Consider the following 18,219-nt stretch of genomic DNA (forward strand, 5'->3'; position numbering starts at 1 on the left):
CCCTAAGTGATCAGAGCACTGGCTCTCCTGTCAGCTTCCAATGCTCCGTCACACATTTATTTACACACATTAATCTGGGATCTCTTTGGGATGATGAGTCTATACAGCTCCAGCTGCTGTCCGCATCCTTTATCCTTATTCTAATAGGTACTATGGCGATATTTTAATATTTATATCTAGAGATGCACACACTCAGGAAACTGGACTGGGAGTCAGGAGACCTGCATGATATTCCTAACTCTTCTCTGATTTGTGTAAGCACTAGTCACAATCGAGCCCAGGGATGGGCAAACTTTTTGGCCCGAGGACCACATCGGGGTTGCAAAACTGTATGGAGGGCTGGGTAGGGAAGGCTGTGCCTCCCCAAACAGCCTGGGCCCTGCCCCCTCCCACTTCCCACCCCGTGACTGCCCCCCTCAGACCCCCAAACCCATCCAATCCCCCCTGCTCCTTGTCCCCTGACACCCTCTCCCAGGACCCCCCCCACCCCTAACCAACCCCCTGGGACCCCACCCCTGAGCCAACCACCCCTGCTCCCTGTCCCCTGACTGCCCCAACCCCAGCCACATCCCCGCTGCCTGACAGGCCCCCTGGGACTCCCACACCTATCTGACTACCCCCTGCTCCCCATCCCCTGACTGCTCCCCCAGAACCTCTACCCCATCCAACCCCCCCTGCTCCTTGTCCCCTGACCCCCCCAGGACCCCACCCCCTATCCAACCACCCCCTGCTCCCTGTCCCCTGACTACCCCCTGGGACCCCTGCCACTTATCCGACCCCCCTACTCCCTGCCCCCTTATCATGCCGCTCAGAGTGGCAGGATTGGAGCCACATGGCAGCGTAACTACAGGGGAGGGGGGACTGCAGGGGACGGCCGGGGGCTAGCCTCCCCGGCCGGGAGCTCAAGGGCTGGGCAGGACAGTTCCATGGGCCGGATGTGGCCCGCAGGCTGTAGTTTGGCCACCTCTGGTCTAGCCTCAAGTTTTGCTGGCTAGGATAGAAATTCAGGGCCAGATTTCGCCAGTCACGCTGACTACTTGCAGAGCACTTGCACTCAGTGTGAGCTGGGCGGCAGAATTGTGTCATCATTGAGATGTATTAGAATGTTCTAATTCAGTGGTTCTCAATCAGGGGTACGTGTACCCCTGGGGGTAAGCAAAGGTCTTCCAGGGGGTACATCAACTCTTCTAGACATTTGCTTAGTTTTACAACAGGCTACATAGAAAGCACTAGTGAAGTCAGTACAAACTAAAATTTCATACAGACAAAATGAGAAAGTAAGCAATTTGTCATTAACAGTGTGCTGTGACACTTTTATATTTTTATGTCGGATTTTGTAAGCAAATAGTTTTTAAGTGAGGTGAAAGTTGGAGGTATGCAAGAAAAATCACACTCCTGAAAGGGGTACAGAAGTCTGGAAAGGTTGAGAGCCACTGTTCTAGTATATACAAAAGTCTTCCAGGTCTTTGGCAGAACTAGCTGGATGTTGTTCCCCAATGGCAATTACCTACAGTAGAGATATGTAAGGTTTGAAATTCCTGAAATCAGATGCTTGAATTTGTTTTAAAAGCTTCTACAAGCTGGAAGTTCAGGTCTGTTTCAAAGTGAGATGGATTTTTAATCACTACAGATAGAGTTGTATATGACTCTCTTTTTCTTGACTCCCACATAGTTCATTCCCTCTATGATCAAAGCCTACATTTCACAGAAAGAATAAAAATGAGTAAGCTTGAGAAGGCCTAATTTACAAAAAATCTGCTATCCCGTGCACCTCCCGTCACAGTCTCTGCAGCGCAGTGTCAGAATTTCTGCAAGCACATTGATGTGGGCTGAGGGACCAGAATCGCAGGTATAGTGGCGGGGAGGGGAGGGCAGTGCTCACGGGGTGCATCTTTCCATTCCCCTCCCAACCCTGGCCCTTCAGTGCTGTGGCCTGAGGGCAGGTGCCACCCTTCCTCCCCAAAGGCAGTGCACCCCAGTGATGCCGAGCATCCCTTCCCTTTCAGAGCCAGGGGAAAAAGCTCTGACCTCACCCCCCACACACACCAATCGAGGCAAAGCTCCATGTCCCCTCCTTACCATAAGCAAGGTTCCCCTAGCCTCTGCTCCCCAAGGCAATGGTGGGAGAGGGTGGCTGAGGTCCCTTGGTGTTGCCTGTCACCAATTAGGAAAACAGCTGAGCAGGCCCAGCCCCTGGGGACAGGCTGAGGATGCTCCCACTGGCAGCTCCATGCTGCACCCTGGCAAGGGCTGGCTGGGAAGGGCACCGTGCACAGCCTGCAATGGAGGGGGGGGGGGGTGACTCCTAGCACAGATAGCAGAGACGGGAGGGGAGAAGGAGGCAGGTCCGTGCACTGGGGAGGAGGTCCCCCAATGCAAAACAGCATACCCACACCCTGCCACCAGCAACCGAGATGGAGGGGATAGCTCAGTGCAGGGGAAGGTGTGCCCAATACTCCCCAATGCAAAATAGCAACATCCCCTTCCCCCACCTGCAAGCCAAACGCTGAAGAAGGGAGGAGGAAACCTTCCAGCTGTGCTTCACCCCCACCCCGAAAAATTCCTCTCTTCCAGACCCTCCCCCCAAATTTCCCCTACGCATGCTCTCCATGCTCTCCACGCAGGCTCTGTCAGGCAGGACAAGTGGATGGGGCTATGTGCCCTGGAGCTGTGCTGAAGGGCCAGGGTCAGCAGGGGAGTGGAACGATGCAGTTTGGAGGGGGTGGCCAACTCCCCTATATGACCCCCGCCAATCTCCGCCTCTGACCAGAATCTGTCACAGTGGTGCAAAACAAATGCCTGTTGTGACATGAAAACATTGTTTTGGAAATTACATATTTATTTGTCAATTCTACCTTAGAACGTCATGATTCCTTTGCTTGCAAGACTGTAGAATTAAAGCTCCGATCCTGCAAAAACTTAAGCAACTTTACTCACATGGAGTATCCCTAGTGAGTTCAAAATACTCAATATTTAATACGGTTTTACTAGAAAGCAAAAATTGAACTACCAGCAGCTGCAGCTATACTCGCATCACATCCTAAGAGCAGTGTGGAAGCAGGAAGATCTTTCAGTCTCCCTTCAGCTAGTGTAAATTACTCTGAAGCTTAGTGGAATGAAAGCTGCCTTCCAAGCTAAGGCCATGTCTACGCTACAGTTTATGTCAGCATAATTTATGTCGCTCGGGGGTTAGCGTAGTTAAGCTGAGAGGAGAGCTCTCTCCCATTAGCTTAGAGCAGCTGGATACATTAGAGAGTTTACAGTGGCATGGCTGCACACCGGTGCAGCTGCGCTGCTGTAAACTCTCTAGTGTAGCTGTGCCCTTAGATTGTAAGCAGGGGCGTGTGCTGGAATTTAAATGTGACCCCCCACATTCTGTGCTCCCCCCTCCAGGAGCTTGCTCTCCCCTCCTCCTCCCCCCCAGCTCCTGCAGGAGCTTGCTCTTTCCCCCGCCTCAGCAGGAGCCCGCTCTGCCCCCCACACAGCCTCCACCATGGTGGGAACTTGCTCTACCCTCCCCTAGCCCAGGGAGGAGCTCGCCTTCCTCCTGGCCCAGCAGGAGCTTGCTCTTCCCTGCCTCCGCAGCCCTGGGGCAGGAGAAGTTCTGGGCCCTGCATGATTACTGGGGGGGGCCGTGCCATTGCAGGGTCGTGGCACATTGTTAGCACCTGGGGCTCTCCCATTCTCTTCTCATGGCACACAGTTTAGTGTCCTGGGGACCAGGGCCATCCTTAGGATTTATGGGGCCCTACGCAGTATTATTAAACTGGTGCCCTGATGCCCGACTTGGGGCACAGCCACCACCCCTGCCCATGGACCCCCTGAAGAACCCCCTCCCCCGCCATTGCTCACACACACGCAGCAGACACTGTGGCAGCACACAGGAGGAAGGGGGATGAGGCAGCAAAGGACACCGAGCCGCCCGGCCCGCCTCATGGCGGTGGAGAGTCACAGTTCCCTGCAGAGACGCCCGTATCCTCTCCCTCACGCAGAATGCACCATTCCGGCGCATTCGGCTCTGTGAATGTGGCCCCTGCCTAAGGAGACAGCAGCACGCGCCGGGTGTGTGGGAGCCGACCGCTCTTACCTGCTGTCCCGGTGATGCCCCAAATTTTTGGGTGCCCTATGCAGCCGTGTATGCCTAAGGACGGCCCTGCTGGGGACTGGAGTGCTTTAGTCTAACTAAAGTCTTTGTGTTTAATATAGGGCTATGCGGGTGACAACCAGTGGCCTGTGATGCACAGGAAGTCAGACTAGATGATCTAATGGGCCTTTCTGGCCTTATTTCTAAAAGAAGCAGAACCGTCTGTGCAGACATGCATGAAACATGCTCACTTCACTCCGTTTGTGAAGGTCACATGTGCCTAAGGACATGCGTGACAGCACATGCATATTTTTTCCACACAAAAATAGCATGTGACATTTGGGGGGAAAAAACAAAACAGCTAGCTCAAGTGCTTCCTTTACTTTTCACACTTAATCCAGATTTCTGATTTTATACTCCAGCCTTCTTCTTCTTCTTGTCAAACGTGTTGCTAAGTAACAGTATAAAACAAGTGATTTAAAACAGGTTGGGGGGAGGTGGAATCTGGCTGTTGTGAAATATCACAACTCTAGTTACAATCTGTTTTTCTTTCCTCATAAGAAGAGGAAAAATTCTTTTCGAAGCATTAGCCAGGAAAACATCCTCTGTTTAGATAACATTATACAGATTTCACATAGATAGCTGTGGATTTACTCAGAATGGCATGAATCGGCTCTGTGGTAGACCATTATAGAACACTTTAGAGAATAATTAAAAGAAAGAAGATGGCTGGGATTTTAATTGGATCTCTGTACTCCTCCAAAAAAAGCACCTGAGTTTATTAGATGATTACTAAACCAATCATGTTATAATGGAGGAGATAGAACACAAGCAGTTAAATGCCAACATGCTCCAAGCCACAATTCAACTAGCATGCCACTCTAATAAACGTTTGGCTGATTACAATATTTCAAAGTAGACGACACAAGCTTTTGGTCTTGTGGCTCAGTGACTCTTTTTGATGTCCCACAGTTACTCAGGGCAGCTCAGACGCAGTTGCATTTTAATCCACATTGATTAATGGTACAAAATGAGTCTTTCTGACATCTGTAATTTTGCTCTGCCAGGTAATGATTGAGGAGGAAGGGGTTTCATCCCAACATTGCAAACACCCAACAGCCCACTACAACAGAGAGTTAACCTTCTTCTCCAGCAGATGAGATAAGACCTTAACTTGTTTTCTTTAATTAACTCCTCACTAGGTTGTTCCACGTTCAACTGGCACCCCTCTGGTCCAGGACAATAGAAATGCTCTCAGCTCGGATTGGGTTTCTGTTGCTCCTCCCAAACGTCTTTGGAATAGCAGTGCTCCACGCTAGTCAGGTCACAGTTTTCTCACACTGACTGTGAACACTTTTGGAAAGATTGATTTGCCTGACATGGGCAATGAAAGCTGAATATACCAGAAACCTGCAGAAGGACTAAGCACGCTAGTGAGTCACAATCATCAGCAAAGATAACATATTGGCAGCCCACACCATTCTCAGCTATTCAGAATAAATGCCTTTCTAGGTTTCCTTTCCATTGTTTACTCTCCTGGATTTCATAGTTTATCATTAATGCCTTCAGACTTCCAGTTCCCCATTTACATTTGTTTTTGCCCTACGTGGGCGTAGTTTCTTCTTGTCCACAGTAAGTGCTTAGACTGCACTGCAGACCACAGACTGCTTATAAATGAGCCTTTAACTTACAAGGTTGCCCTGTTAAAATAGCTTATTTAATACAAGACCACACAGAAACATTGGAATGTTTTCAGGGGATGGGACTGAGAGTTGGCTCTGTGGTTATTACTACCTAGTGCACCATCCCCGTGGGCTAGGTCTCTACAACAAAGGCCACTGTACACAACTGAGGATTAACTCAAAATACCAGTATAGCCCCAGTGCAATTATGAAGACGTTAAAGCAAAAATTAGGGGAAAAGCTTCCCAGGTAGGGATAGATTGAAACCCACATTAGTCAAAAATACAGGACACCAAAATGGCTCTTGGGAAGGAAGGGGCCAGGGTGAGGAGGAGGAAAGTAGGGAAGCTGGGGTAAAGAAATCCACACCCACAACCTTGGGTGTGTGTGTGTGTGATTCTGAAAAACAAAATCCACAAGGAGAAGAAGAGCGTACCAAAACATGTTTGACTTGATGGCCCCCTTCGGTGCCCTGGGAGCCCTTACCAGAGCACATGGGCAGAAGCAATCAATTTGTCTAATCATGCCTTAATCCATTGTTGTTCTCAGGCTTTTCACACTGACCCACAAGTTCTCAGCAGTGCTGAAGCAAGCAACCAAGTCTTGGAAAAATTAACAGAATTTGGACTGACTTCTCCACTCATTTATACTTGTGCCAACTGTCCTCTTATCCCCATTGTAGCTGTACATGAGAACAGAATTTGTCCCCAATCAAACATAGAAAGATAATGCAGAACTCCTTCAGATGGGGAAGCTTGCACATTATCAGATATATAGAGCCTGATCGAAAGCCCAGCAAATTCAGTGGAAGTCGTTCCATTTACTTCAGTGGGCTTTGAATGAGGTCCATAGTCACACTGGAGCATGTACCATCTTACCATGAATTACTGTGAAATCCTCACTGGTTTCAAAAGAGCTACAAATTGCCAGCTGATGCAGAACACAGTGTGGTAGTTTGCAGTAACGTGTTATCCATTTATTCAAGTGGCAAAGATTCATTCTTATCAGTATCTTGCCGACCAGAGGTAGTGGAATCTCAGCGTCTATTAGTATAGGCTGAGCTATAGTAGTAGATGCTGATATTAGTAGCAACCTATTAGTGCCCTTTTGGTATGTTGTTCCTAAGCCAGAGAGTGTAGGAGGGGAACATCATATGCAAAGCTAGAAGTGTCATAGGCATGTTTGCTTTGAAATGCTAATACATCAACATCGCCCATTGATCAGTCTGAACAACAGCTGGGTCAAGTATGAGGCAAAAATGAATGCGTCACACTCTTCCAAAACTAATGGCAACCTATACAGGGCACTTCACTCAGAAGCATATCATTACACGCCACTCATGTTAGCACCTTGGCCTTGGCACCTCTCAGGATTTGCCTCACGCCAGCTTGAGACAAAGACTATCCCCTGTGGTAGGTTTGTACAGTCTCGTAGGTATCATCTACACCACAAAATGTCTGGTTTCAGAGTAGCAATCTCCCCTCTGTATTTTCCACCAAATGCATCTGATGAAGTGAGCTGTAGCTCACGAAAGCTTATGCTCAAATAAATTTGTTAGTCTCTAAGGTGCCACAAGTACTCCTTTTCTTTTCACAAAATGTCTGTGCTCACAGACCTCATTTGAAAAACAGGCTCAGCCTTTGTGAGTTTAACCCAGTGTATGGTCAGCATGGACCAGGGAAAGACTGTTAAAATCCCCTATTGGCACACCTCTTGAATTATGCCTAGTTTCATGAATGAAAGTTTTGGTTGGTCCGTGAAGGTCAAGGAAAATGTTTTTAACCAATGTTAGGATGAATGTGATTTTAAAAATGGTTTAGCAGCTAACGTGATTTTGGTTTTGTAACACAGGCAGGATTTTAACCTATTGGCTCCCCACCTTTTCAGGCACCCATACCAATTTACCAGACTAACATCCTCATTGGATTAACCAGTCCGTGATACCTTATATTCAGTTGTAAGAACTCTAAGATGCAATGGAACATGGGCTACTCTAATCTGATTGCGACAGTCGTGTGTGGAGCATTCCTCACTCCACTGTGGCTCAGCATACGAACGATCGCATGAGAGATGTATGGTGGCAGCTCACTAGGAAACATCATCTTTAAGTCAGGGAGCAAGAAGCTTGAAGTAACAGTTCAAAGAGCCTGAAGCACCAGTGCTGATCTCTATAACAGGGTCAGGAGTCAGTATTTCATTTCACCATTATACCAGAGAGCTTTACAGCCAAGAATGTAATTCTGGATGCAAAACAGAACCTCCCTCTTTGAGAAATCAAGCTTGAAATTGTAAAACCTTTATGCCCAGAGGCCTGCCTTTTACTAATGACTCCCTATTCCTTTAACAAAGGTAGGTGCCTCTGTTCTTATAGTGACAGCAAACTACATACAATATCAGTCTATCTGTCTAGGTACTTGAACTCTGTAATATCAGAGCGTAATAGAGACGCTTCTTGAAATGATGAGACATGGGAGCAGAAAACTTTTCTGAGAAGCAGTGAAAAGAGCTCACTAATGGGCTCCCCAAATCTCTGACATGTAAGACTGTTTAGAAAGCACTTCTTTAAATTGGGGTGCCATCCTTCCCAAAGGAGGGTGATGGCATTGGTAAGAATCTGACCTTGGCTACACTAATTCAATAAGCATAGGGGGTTACATGGTCCTGTATTAGGATGTATCCACTGCTTCAGTTTCTCCTCTGGCTAGGCTGGTGCACTGATAGCTGAATGACAACTGAGCCTGAAGACTGGACATTGCTTTTTGTTTGGACTTCTTGTTGCCCCAGTGGATAATTTTTGCTTAGGCCAGAGTGCCTAAGTACTAAAATCACCATCTAAACTTCCAAATCAATTGTCTACACAAAGGAAAATTGAGGCTCCAAGTAAGAGGAAACAGAGCCACAGCCCCATTGTGACACCAGGTAAGCTGCTGCTACCTCACTCAACTTAAAGCAGGCCAACAAACATCTTCACCTAGATTTTTGTCTTCAAAAGCATTCTGCATCACCATCCCACATCTGCTAAGTGTATAGGTGAACTGGGATCTCTCTGGGAGGGGTTTCATGAACAATGGTAAAAGTGGCTATGCAGAGCCATTCAGAATCAGAGTGCTAATGTACATGTTTCACAGTAAGAATAGAGAGCCCCTCTACCTGATCCTGAAAATTCTATCATCATCTACTTTGCACACCACATTAACACATCCAGGACCCGGCCCCCATGATCCATTAGGATTTGCATCACCACTGGGTAGTAGCACATTCTGCAAATGTACATCTGGGCTTATTGGGGGAGGGCACAAGATGGGCACATCAGTTCCTTTGATGGCTCCTGAACTATTTAGGAATCCAACAAGTTGAAATCTTCCCTTAGTGATCTTTGGCATATTGGCCACTTTGATCCAATGCCCCTGCAGCAGAAGAAGTATCACCATTCACTCCCCCATGGCAAAAGCACCTACCATTGACTTCCCAACCTGACATTCATGCCCAAGTGACTGGTAATTATGCAGGAATGGCAGCTTCTGCAGGACTATTGCCAATCTCATTTCTTTGGGAAACAGTGCTCCCATCATGGTGATCCTGCAATGAAATGTTGGGGCTGGATCTTCATAGAGTTACAGAAATTTATTTCCCTTCATTCTGAAGTTATTCAGCCACTGGTGATTGTCCAAGGTACAAAAAAAGTGTCCAAGGTACACTTATCCCATGAATCTGTCCAGACCTAAATGCGTGCTAAACCCAGCAAAAGTCTCCCTCAGGTGCATGGAGCTGAACAGGATGCAGTAAAACTGTCAAATGCAGATATTGCATTCCAACACTGTACAGTTAATTCTAGAACATCCTCAACCAGCTTGCTGCAGCCATTTCAGCTCTCTTGTGACTGCTTTCTAGAAGCTCCACCAGAAACTTTTCTTGTTCCGCAAAGAGCAAGTGTTGACTGTTCAGCCTGGTCTCCGTAAAAAGAGGATTTGGAAATAGTGCCTTATCCATGGGCTAATGGGACTTTCCCAGGCAATTATGGCCTTTTGACCTCTTTTGCCCCCTGTGTCCGCAAGGGCTGGGGGGAAGATACCAGCAAAAGGAGGACACTCAGGCCTAAGAATAGTAAACTACGCTTTATTGAAGGAAGGAAGGAAGGAAGGAAGGAAGGAAGGAAGGAAGGAAGGAAAGGAAGAACTTATGCTCCAATCTGCGCAGAGAGCCCCTAGGATGCACGGAGGGGCTGCAGGGGACTCTGGCTATTCAGGACAGATGACCAGGCAGGACTCTGCCGGGGGGGGAGTCCTCTGCGGCGCTATATTCTTCATACTTATCACAGGGTTACATGGGGTCAACAGCTGGTTACAGTCTTATATGTATGATTTATGCTTATTACATAAACTAACTTGTTTACAGGCAAAAATATGCTGAGCTATGCTACAATATCTTTTGGCAGGGTCTGTTGGACAAAGTTCATTGAAACTGCCTGCATCCTCCGCTTACATCCAGTCACGTACTCAGTCTACCACTTAGCTCCTTGCCAATCTTCTGCAACCTTGCCCCTACACCCCTGTAGTCTCCCTGTATTCCTAGAAGGTCTTTCAAAATCTTCCAGGAGCCACAGCTTCAGGGAGCTGGGCCAGAAGCTGTCAGATAGGAACTCAGCAGGCTGTAACAGCAATAGTGTAGTATAGCACAATCATGAATGCTGGGCAAGACTGAAGCAGAACAGCCCCGCTAGCGTGGACAGCCTGCAATGTTGGTGCTTACTTCACTGCTATCCCACTGGCTTCCTGTTTCTGACCTTTACTTATGGAAACATTATGGGATGGGAAGAGATCACCAATGTCTAAAACAAGTCCAATTTTGGTGGAGGTATTTTTCTGTTTCACTCATTCTCAGCAGTAAGACTTGTGATGTACCATTCTGCAGTTAGGCCCACATAAATAAATAAAGCAAGGCCCAAAGAGAAGAAATTTAAACTGGAGCTAAGATCATCACAGGAAGCAGCTGCTTTCTGTGATGGTCTTCGCTCCATTTTAATCAGGTGAATGTTTACTGGCAAATTGTGTTTAATTCCAGAAGGCAAATTTCAACAATAAATATTGATTTAACCTGTAGTCCATACAGACTTCCTCACTTCTTATTGTAAACTGCTATGTGTTGTTTGACAGTTGTAGTGTTTCATCCCAAAGGAGGTTATGTTTTCAGATGGAAATGAACCTTTTGTATGGTTTGTCTGTCAGTTTAATGCTTTGATGTGCTATAGGATCCTTCTGAGTGAAAGGCACCATGTTAATAATGTATTATTAGTTATAACTCACAATTAAAGCTGGAAGAAAAACAAGGGTTTTCTTCAGCAGAAAATGTTGACAATTTTTTTTCATGTCATCAAAGTTTTCATGGAAAATGACAAAAAAAAATATTTTGGGTTTCAACAAACATGCTGCAGTTTTCAGGCTTTTTTGAACCCTGTAAACAAACAAAAGGAACTACATAAATTCATGGAGGATAGGTCCATCAATGGCTATTAGCTAAGATGGGCTGGGATGGTGTCCCTAGCCTCTGTTTGCCAGAGGCTGGGAGTGGGCAACCAGGGATAGATCACTTGATGATTGCCTGTTCTGTTCATTCCCATCTGGGGCAACTGGCATTGGCCGCTGTCAGAAGACAGGATATTGGGCTAGATAGACCTTGGTCTGACCCAGTATGGCTGTTTTTATGTTCTTATCTGTTGGCTGTTGACTACATATTGAAATTTTCTGCAGACATCAGACTCTTTTAATTAAAAATTTTGTTTTGGCAAAAGCGCAATTTTTCATCAAAAACAATTTCAGTGGAAAATCTTCTACCAGCCCTAGTCAGAATACAGGTAATTTTTCCTTTTTCTTTCTTTTTTAGTTGAAAAATGTATTAAGGAAAGCTTGACTTCAGAAATATAAAGTCCAATAGAAAGAGTATTGATACAAATAATTATCCACCCCACAAACAATTGCAGAGGTTAGCATTTGGTGAACATTTCAAAGATGCATAGTAACTAGAAGTAAGTATATAAAACCTACTGAACATACACCATGGGTTAGTACATCACTATGTAAATGTATCTGTAAAGAACCTTCCACCTTGGCCTACCTACTTTCTCTTCATAAACAGCAGAAGTCTGATAAACAGCAGAAGTCAGTCCACTTCCTGATGCCTGTTCAGGTCAGTCAAAGAAGAAGTGGAAGAACCTTCACCATCTATCAAGTAGTTTATAGGACAATACTTGCTCTCTGCTGGCTTCAGCCTGGCTCAGAGTATATAGGGTTCACTCAGTCATCAATTAAATGCATCTGTTTTTTTGGGGTGGAACAGGATAGACTTCTGTACCCGCAACACAACACAAAAGTTTTTGGCAGGGAAATCAAAAGAATAGCGTTCTCAACTAAAACTACAGGGATAGATAAATACATTCCATATGTGTTTGTTTAAGCTGAAATTTAGCCAGGTCCAGGCTTAATAATACCCTTAATCTTGTAAAAAGTGCTATGGGTTCCTTGTTGACTACAAGTGGGCACGCAGTCAGTTTCATATCTCATCCCAAAGCTGGCACCTCCAGAAGCATGATAGTTCCCATGCTTGTAAACTCATCCATGCATCTACATAGAAGGAAACTTCTTTGTTGCCTCAAATACAATTCCTCCAGATAACAAACAAGAAAATATTAAACTTCTCTCTGACAAATGCAGCAGGATCTGTTATTCGTTAGCCAGCTTGTATATTACACCCCAGGCACACCATTCATTGGTTTATTACTTCCTGTCATAAGCTGAAAAACTGGCCTGACAGAGACAGCTAATGTGGTCCCAGTTCTAATACAAGAGACTGTAAGAAGAACTGTGAATTATTAATGTTGCACCCTCCCCACTAAACTTTAAAGGAGACACAGAGCTTCAGTTTCAATATTCTCTGCCCACACTGCATTCTTGTGAGCTTTAAAAAACTATGGTAGAGTTCATATTTCCATTAAATGTGGGGTGAGAGGGGCAACTCAAAACATTAAAGAAGGATTCAAACACAGCAACTTGTTTCTGGTTGGTGATTAACAGATGTTAACCAAAGGAGCAGAATTTTTTTAAAAAACACTTTTTTAATATTCTTAAATATCCAAAAACACTAATGGACCAAAGTCTAGTTCCACTGGACCCAAGATTTGTCCTAAAAGACGTGTAGAACCAAAATTTCTAATATAGTTACAATTTAAAACAAAGTATTTCAAAATCATTTCTTCCTTTACTTACCTACCTAGAAATGTATTCTGGGTTTCCCTTGAAACATCTTTTACCATTTAAAATGGTACAGGCACTAGTGCTGGTTCAGGCGGTCATAATCAATGATGGGTAAACCACCCAAGGGTCAGAGCTTGTGTTTGTATTGGACCAAGCAAGAATGACTTTATGCATAGTCTGCCAAGTGGCCACCTACAGCTCCACACATACCTCTGGGATACCAGAATGGCACTAGAATACTCACGGTCATTCACCAATAGGCCAGTTCCAAACTGCTTTTCTCTAATGCAGTTTCTGTTCACTTCTTCTCTGCCTGGTTGCTACACACATGTGATCAGAAACTGGAGGAAGAAATTATGTAGATGGGAAACTAAGTGGGACAGTAAATTGGGGAGGAGGAAGGGAGAAGACTGTAATGGGGGAATACCAAATGCTATCTTCACTTAGCATGTGCAGGAACCTAGGGCCAATACTGTGGATTAGCAAAGGAACTGGACAAGACTTAACAGTTCCACAGAGGTTTGTGTAAACAATTTTCTTGCTTTGGCTTCCCATTGGTATGAGGCCCTTGAGTTCCACATTGACTTCAGGATTCAGATAAAGCCAAAAGCTGAGACTAAAACTCAGCTGAAATCACTGACTTTTGCAAAATTCCCACCAAAACCTTTGTGGCATTCAAAACTCATCCCAGTTAAGGAAACATTTTTATTTGTAAGAACATAATGTAAGAACAGTTTCATTCAGACAGACTTTGGACTTGATGTGAAGGATTGGGCTCCATTTTTATTTTATCTGTACAAGTACAGTCACATCTAGTTAAGATTAGATAGGGGACCAAACTGAACTTCATGGCAGGTCCCAGCTCTAAAAAGGACTTAACAAACCCTCTGCATTCTGGCAAACGCAGATCTGCATCTGAATTAGCATTATGGGCCTCCCTCTAACTAACTGAGATGTCACTACCGGTTGAATGGCAAATGGGAACCCTATACTACATCTAAACTAGAAATCAGCTTTCAAATCTTTTGTGACTTTGACATTTTTAAACCTTCTCCTTTATATTCTGTTACTGATTAAAGTATTAAAGAGTTTGTTTTCTAAGCTTTGCAGTTCACCATTTGGATTCAGATTTTTAGCTGATGGATACATAAATTCTTTCAAATTCATCAGTGGAATACATCAAACATGTAATGTTATCAGTGAGCTCTCTTCCCCATGGTATTCCTGGTAGTACAATCTAGGACTTATTCTCTGAATAAGTCTGAATTTAAATAATTCACCAAGTAAGATTATATTCCTCTTTTAGTGATGGAGGAACATTTTTTTCCAGTGGTCATAGACAAAGATTCCTCCTGATTGTTGGGGACACCGGGCATAGCCACTAGGTAACTCAAGGGGATGGAAGACCACGAGTGTCGATGAAGCCCCCTCGCTCTAGGCCCAGATGGCCCCCCCCTTCCCTTTTCTGCCTGGAGATACTCACAGCAGTCACGCTGAGAAGTTTGCAACAGTGTATTGCAGGCGCAGACTGGCTGGAGCAAGATTAGGTCAAGCAGGACAGGAATGTTAGATAATGCTGAACAAACAACTCCATATATGGGGAAATAGATGATAAGAGGAAAAAGGGGAACTGGCTGGTATACTGGATTGGCTATATGGATACTCAGGGCAGCTTGCTATTGGATAAGTATGCTAAAGAATGAATGTATAAAATATGTGTAACTGCTTGCACTGGTGTGCAGGATTTGAGATTGTTGTCTCCCTGTACCGCTTGAAGCTTCAAATAAACTTTTCTACTTCTCTACCCCGTTGTGATTATTGGGCAACGCACACCGGGCAACAAATCCAGCTGTTGCTTGCCTCGGGCACTCTGTGCCTGCAACATGATGTTAGCAAAGTTTTATTAATTAATAAATACAGTCCTACTGAGAGAAAGCAAAATTTTCAATTGAAAATAATTTGCAAATGGCAAAAATGAATACTCTTTTAGGGATAAATTGAACCACAAATGTATAAACAGATGTTCGGTTCAGCTGATCAAGCTGCCGGTTAGGACTCTTTCAATGCAGAGTACATGATCCAATGGCTGGAAGCTGAAACTAGACAAATACAGACAGGAAATAAGGTGTACATTTTTAACAGTGAGGGTAATTAACTGTTGGAAAAATTTATCAAGGAGCATGATGAATTCTCCATGACTGGCAAATTTTAAATCAAGATTGGATATTTTTCTAAAAGATCATAGAATCATAGGATGTATGCGAGGAATTATTTTGAGGAGATTCTATGGCCTGTGTTATGCAGGAGATCAGACCAGATGATCACAATGGGCCCTTGTGGCCTTGGAATTTATGACTGTGTGTGATGGGGTGCAGAAACCCCACACTGAGCCCACACGAGCTTAAGGATAATACTGGACCCAGATAGCCCAGGCCTTCCAGACATGCAGAGCATGCTCCAACTGGAAAGGGAGCTTAAAAAGGAACAACCCAGCTCAGAAGGAGGAAACTGGGGAGGAAGATGGACCTATACTGAGGGCTTCTGCCTAAGAAACCTGCCTGTGAGGAATAGGACTACCTGCTGAGTCCAGTTGGGGCTGAAGATTTAATTGACTTTTCTTTTTCCTCTGTTATCTTACATTGAACTTGGAGCGGTGGGGAGAGACAGATGGTAGGAAGTGACCCATGGATGGGAGCGAAACTCGAAGGCACTGATTGGCTCTCACAGAGTCAGAGCCTTGGATCAATGGAGTGGGAGGACCTAGACTCTCCTACCAACTGCCCTTGCTGCAGGAGGGACATAAGTCTCCTTCCTACTCATAGGCGCTAGCTTCTTCCGGATCTGGAGGGTGCTCAACCCCCCTGCTTTGCTCCAGACCCCCACCCCCAAACACCCTTTCCCCTAAGCCTCCACCCCAGCCCTTCCCCACCCACTTCCGCCCCCTCCCGCCAGCATGCCCCATCCCCACTCCTTCCCCTCCCTCCCAGAGCCTCCTGCATGCCGCAAAACAGCTTGGTGAATCCATGCTGACTGTTCCTGATCACTTTCCTCTCCTCTAAGTGCTTCAGGATTGATTCTTTGAGGACCTGCTCCATGATTTTTCCAGGGACTGAGGTGAGGCTGACCGGCCTGTAATTCCCAGGATCCTCCTTCTTCCCTTTTTTAAAGATGGGCACTACATTAGCCTTTTTCCAGTCATCCGGGACTTCCCCCGTTCGCCACGAGTTTTCAAAGATAATGGCCAAGGGCTCTGCAATCACAGCCGCCAATTCCTTCAGCACTCTCGGATGCAATTCGTCCGGCCCCATGGACTTGTGCACGTCCAGCTTTTCTAAATAGTCCCTAACCACCTCTATCTCTACAGAGGGCTGGCCATCTCTTCCCCATTTTGTGATGCCCAGCACAGCAGTCTGGGAGCTGACCTTGTTAGTGAAAACAGAGGCAAAAAAAGCATTGAGTACATTAGCTTTTTCCACATCCTCTGTCACTAGCTTGCCTCCCTCATTCAGTAAGGGGCCCACACTTTCCTTGGCTTTCTTCTTGTTGCCAACATACCTGAAGAAACCCTTCTTGTTACTCTTGACATCTCTTGCTAGCTGCAGCTCCAGGTGCGATTTGGCCCTCCTGATATCTTTCCTACATGCCCGAGCAATATTTTTATACTCTTCCCTGGTCATATGTCCAACCTTCCACTTCTTGTAAGCTTCTTTTTTATGTTTAAGATCCGCTAGGATTTCACCATTAAGCCAAGCTGGTCGCCTGCCATATTTACTATTCTTTCGACTCATCGGGATGGTTTGTCCCTGTAACCTCAACAGGGATTCCTTGAAATACAGCCAGCTCTCCTGGACTCCCTTCCCTTTCATGTTAGTCCCCCAGGGGATCCTGGCCATCTGTTCCCTGAGGGAGTCAAAGTCTGCTTTCCTGAAGTCCAGGGTCCGTATCCTGCTGCTTACCTTTCTTCCCTGCGTCAGGATCCTGAACTCAACCAACTCATGGTCACTGCCTCCCAGATTCCCATCCACTTTTGCTTCCCCCACTAATTCTACCCGGTTTGTGAGCAGCAGGTCAAGAAAAGCGCTCCCCCTAGTTGGCTCCCCTAGCACTTGCACCAGGAAATTGTCCCCTACGCTTTCCAAAAACTTCCTGGATTGTCTATGCACCGCTGTATTGCTCTCCCAGCAGATATCAGGAAAATTAAAGTCACCCATGAGAATCAGGGCATGCGATCTAGTAGCTTCCGTGAGTTGCCAGAAGAAAGCCTCATCCACCTCATCCCCCTGGTCCGGTGGTCTATAGCAGACTCCCACCATGACATCACTCTTGTTGCACACACTTCTAAACTTAATCCAGAGACACTCAGGTTTTTCCACAGTTTCATACCGGAGCTCTGAGCAGTCATACTGCTCCCTTACATATAGTGCTACTCCCCCACCTTTTCTGCCCTGCCTGTCCTTCCTGAACAGTTTATAACCATCCATGACTGTACTCCAGTCATGTGAGTTATCCCACCAAGTCTCTGTTATTCCAATCACGTCATAATTCCTTGACATCACCAGGACCTCCAGTTCTCCCTGCTTGTTTCCTGCTTGTTGTGTTTTTTTTTAAAAAAGGGAAGAAGGAGGATCCTGGGAATTACAGGCCAGTCAGCCTCACCTCAGTCCCTGGAAAAATCATGGAGCAGGTCCTCAAAGAATCAATCCTGAAGCACTTAGAGGAGAGGAAAGTGATCAGGAACAGTCAGCATGGATTCACCAAGGGAAGGTCATGCCTGACTAATCTAATCGCCTTTTATGATGAGATTACTGGTTCTGTGGATGAAGGGAAAGCAGTGGATGTATTGTTTCTTGACTTTAGCAAAGCTTTTGACACGGTCTCCCACAGCATTCTTGTCAGCAAGTTAAGGAAGTATGGGCCGGATGAATGCACTATACGGTGGGTAGAAAGCTGGCTAGATTGTCGGGCTCAACGTGTAGTGATCAATGGCTTCATGTCTAGTTGGCAGCCGGTGTCAAGTGGAGTGCCCCAGGGGTCGGTCCTGGGGCCCGTTTTGTTCAATATCTTCATAAATGATCTGGAGGATGGTGTGGATTGCACTCTCAGCAAATTTGCGGATGATACTAAACTGGGAGGAGTGGTAGATACGCTGGAGGGGAGGGATAGGATACAGAAGGACCTAGACAAATTGGAGGATTGGGCCAAAAGA

This window comes from Dermochelys coriacea, chromosome 1 (genome assembly GCF_009764565.3).
Source record: "Dermochelys coriacea isolate rDerCor1 chromosome 1, rDerCor1.pri.v4, whole genome shotgun sequence".
In the NCBI taxonomy this organism is placed as follows: Eukaryota; Metazoa; Chordata; order Testudines; family Dermochelyidae; genus Dermochelys; species Dermochelys coriacea.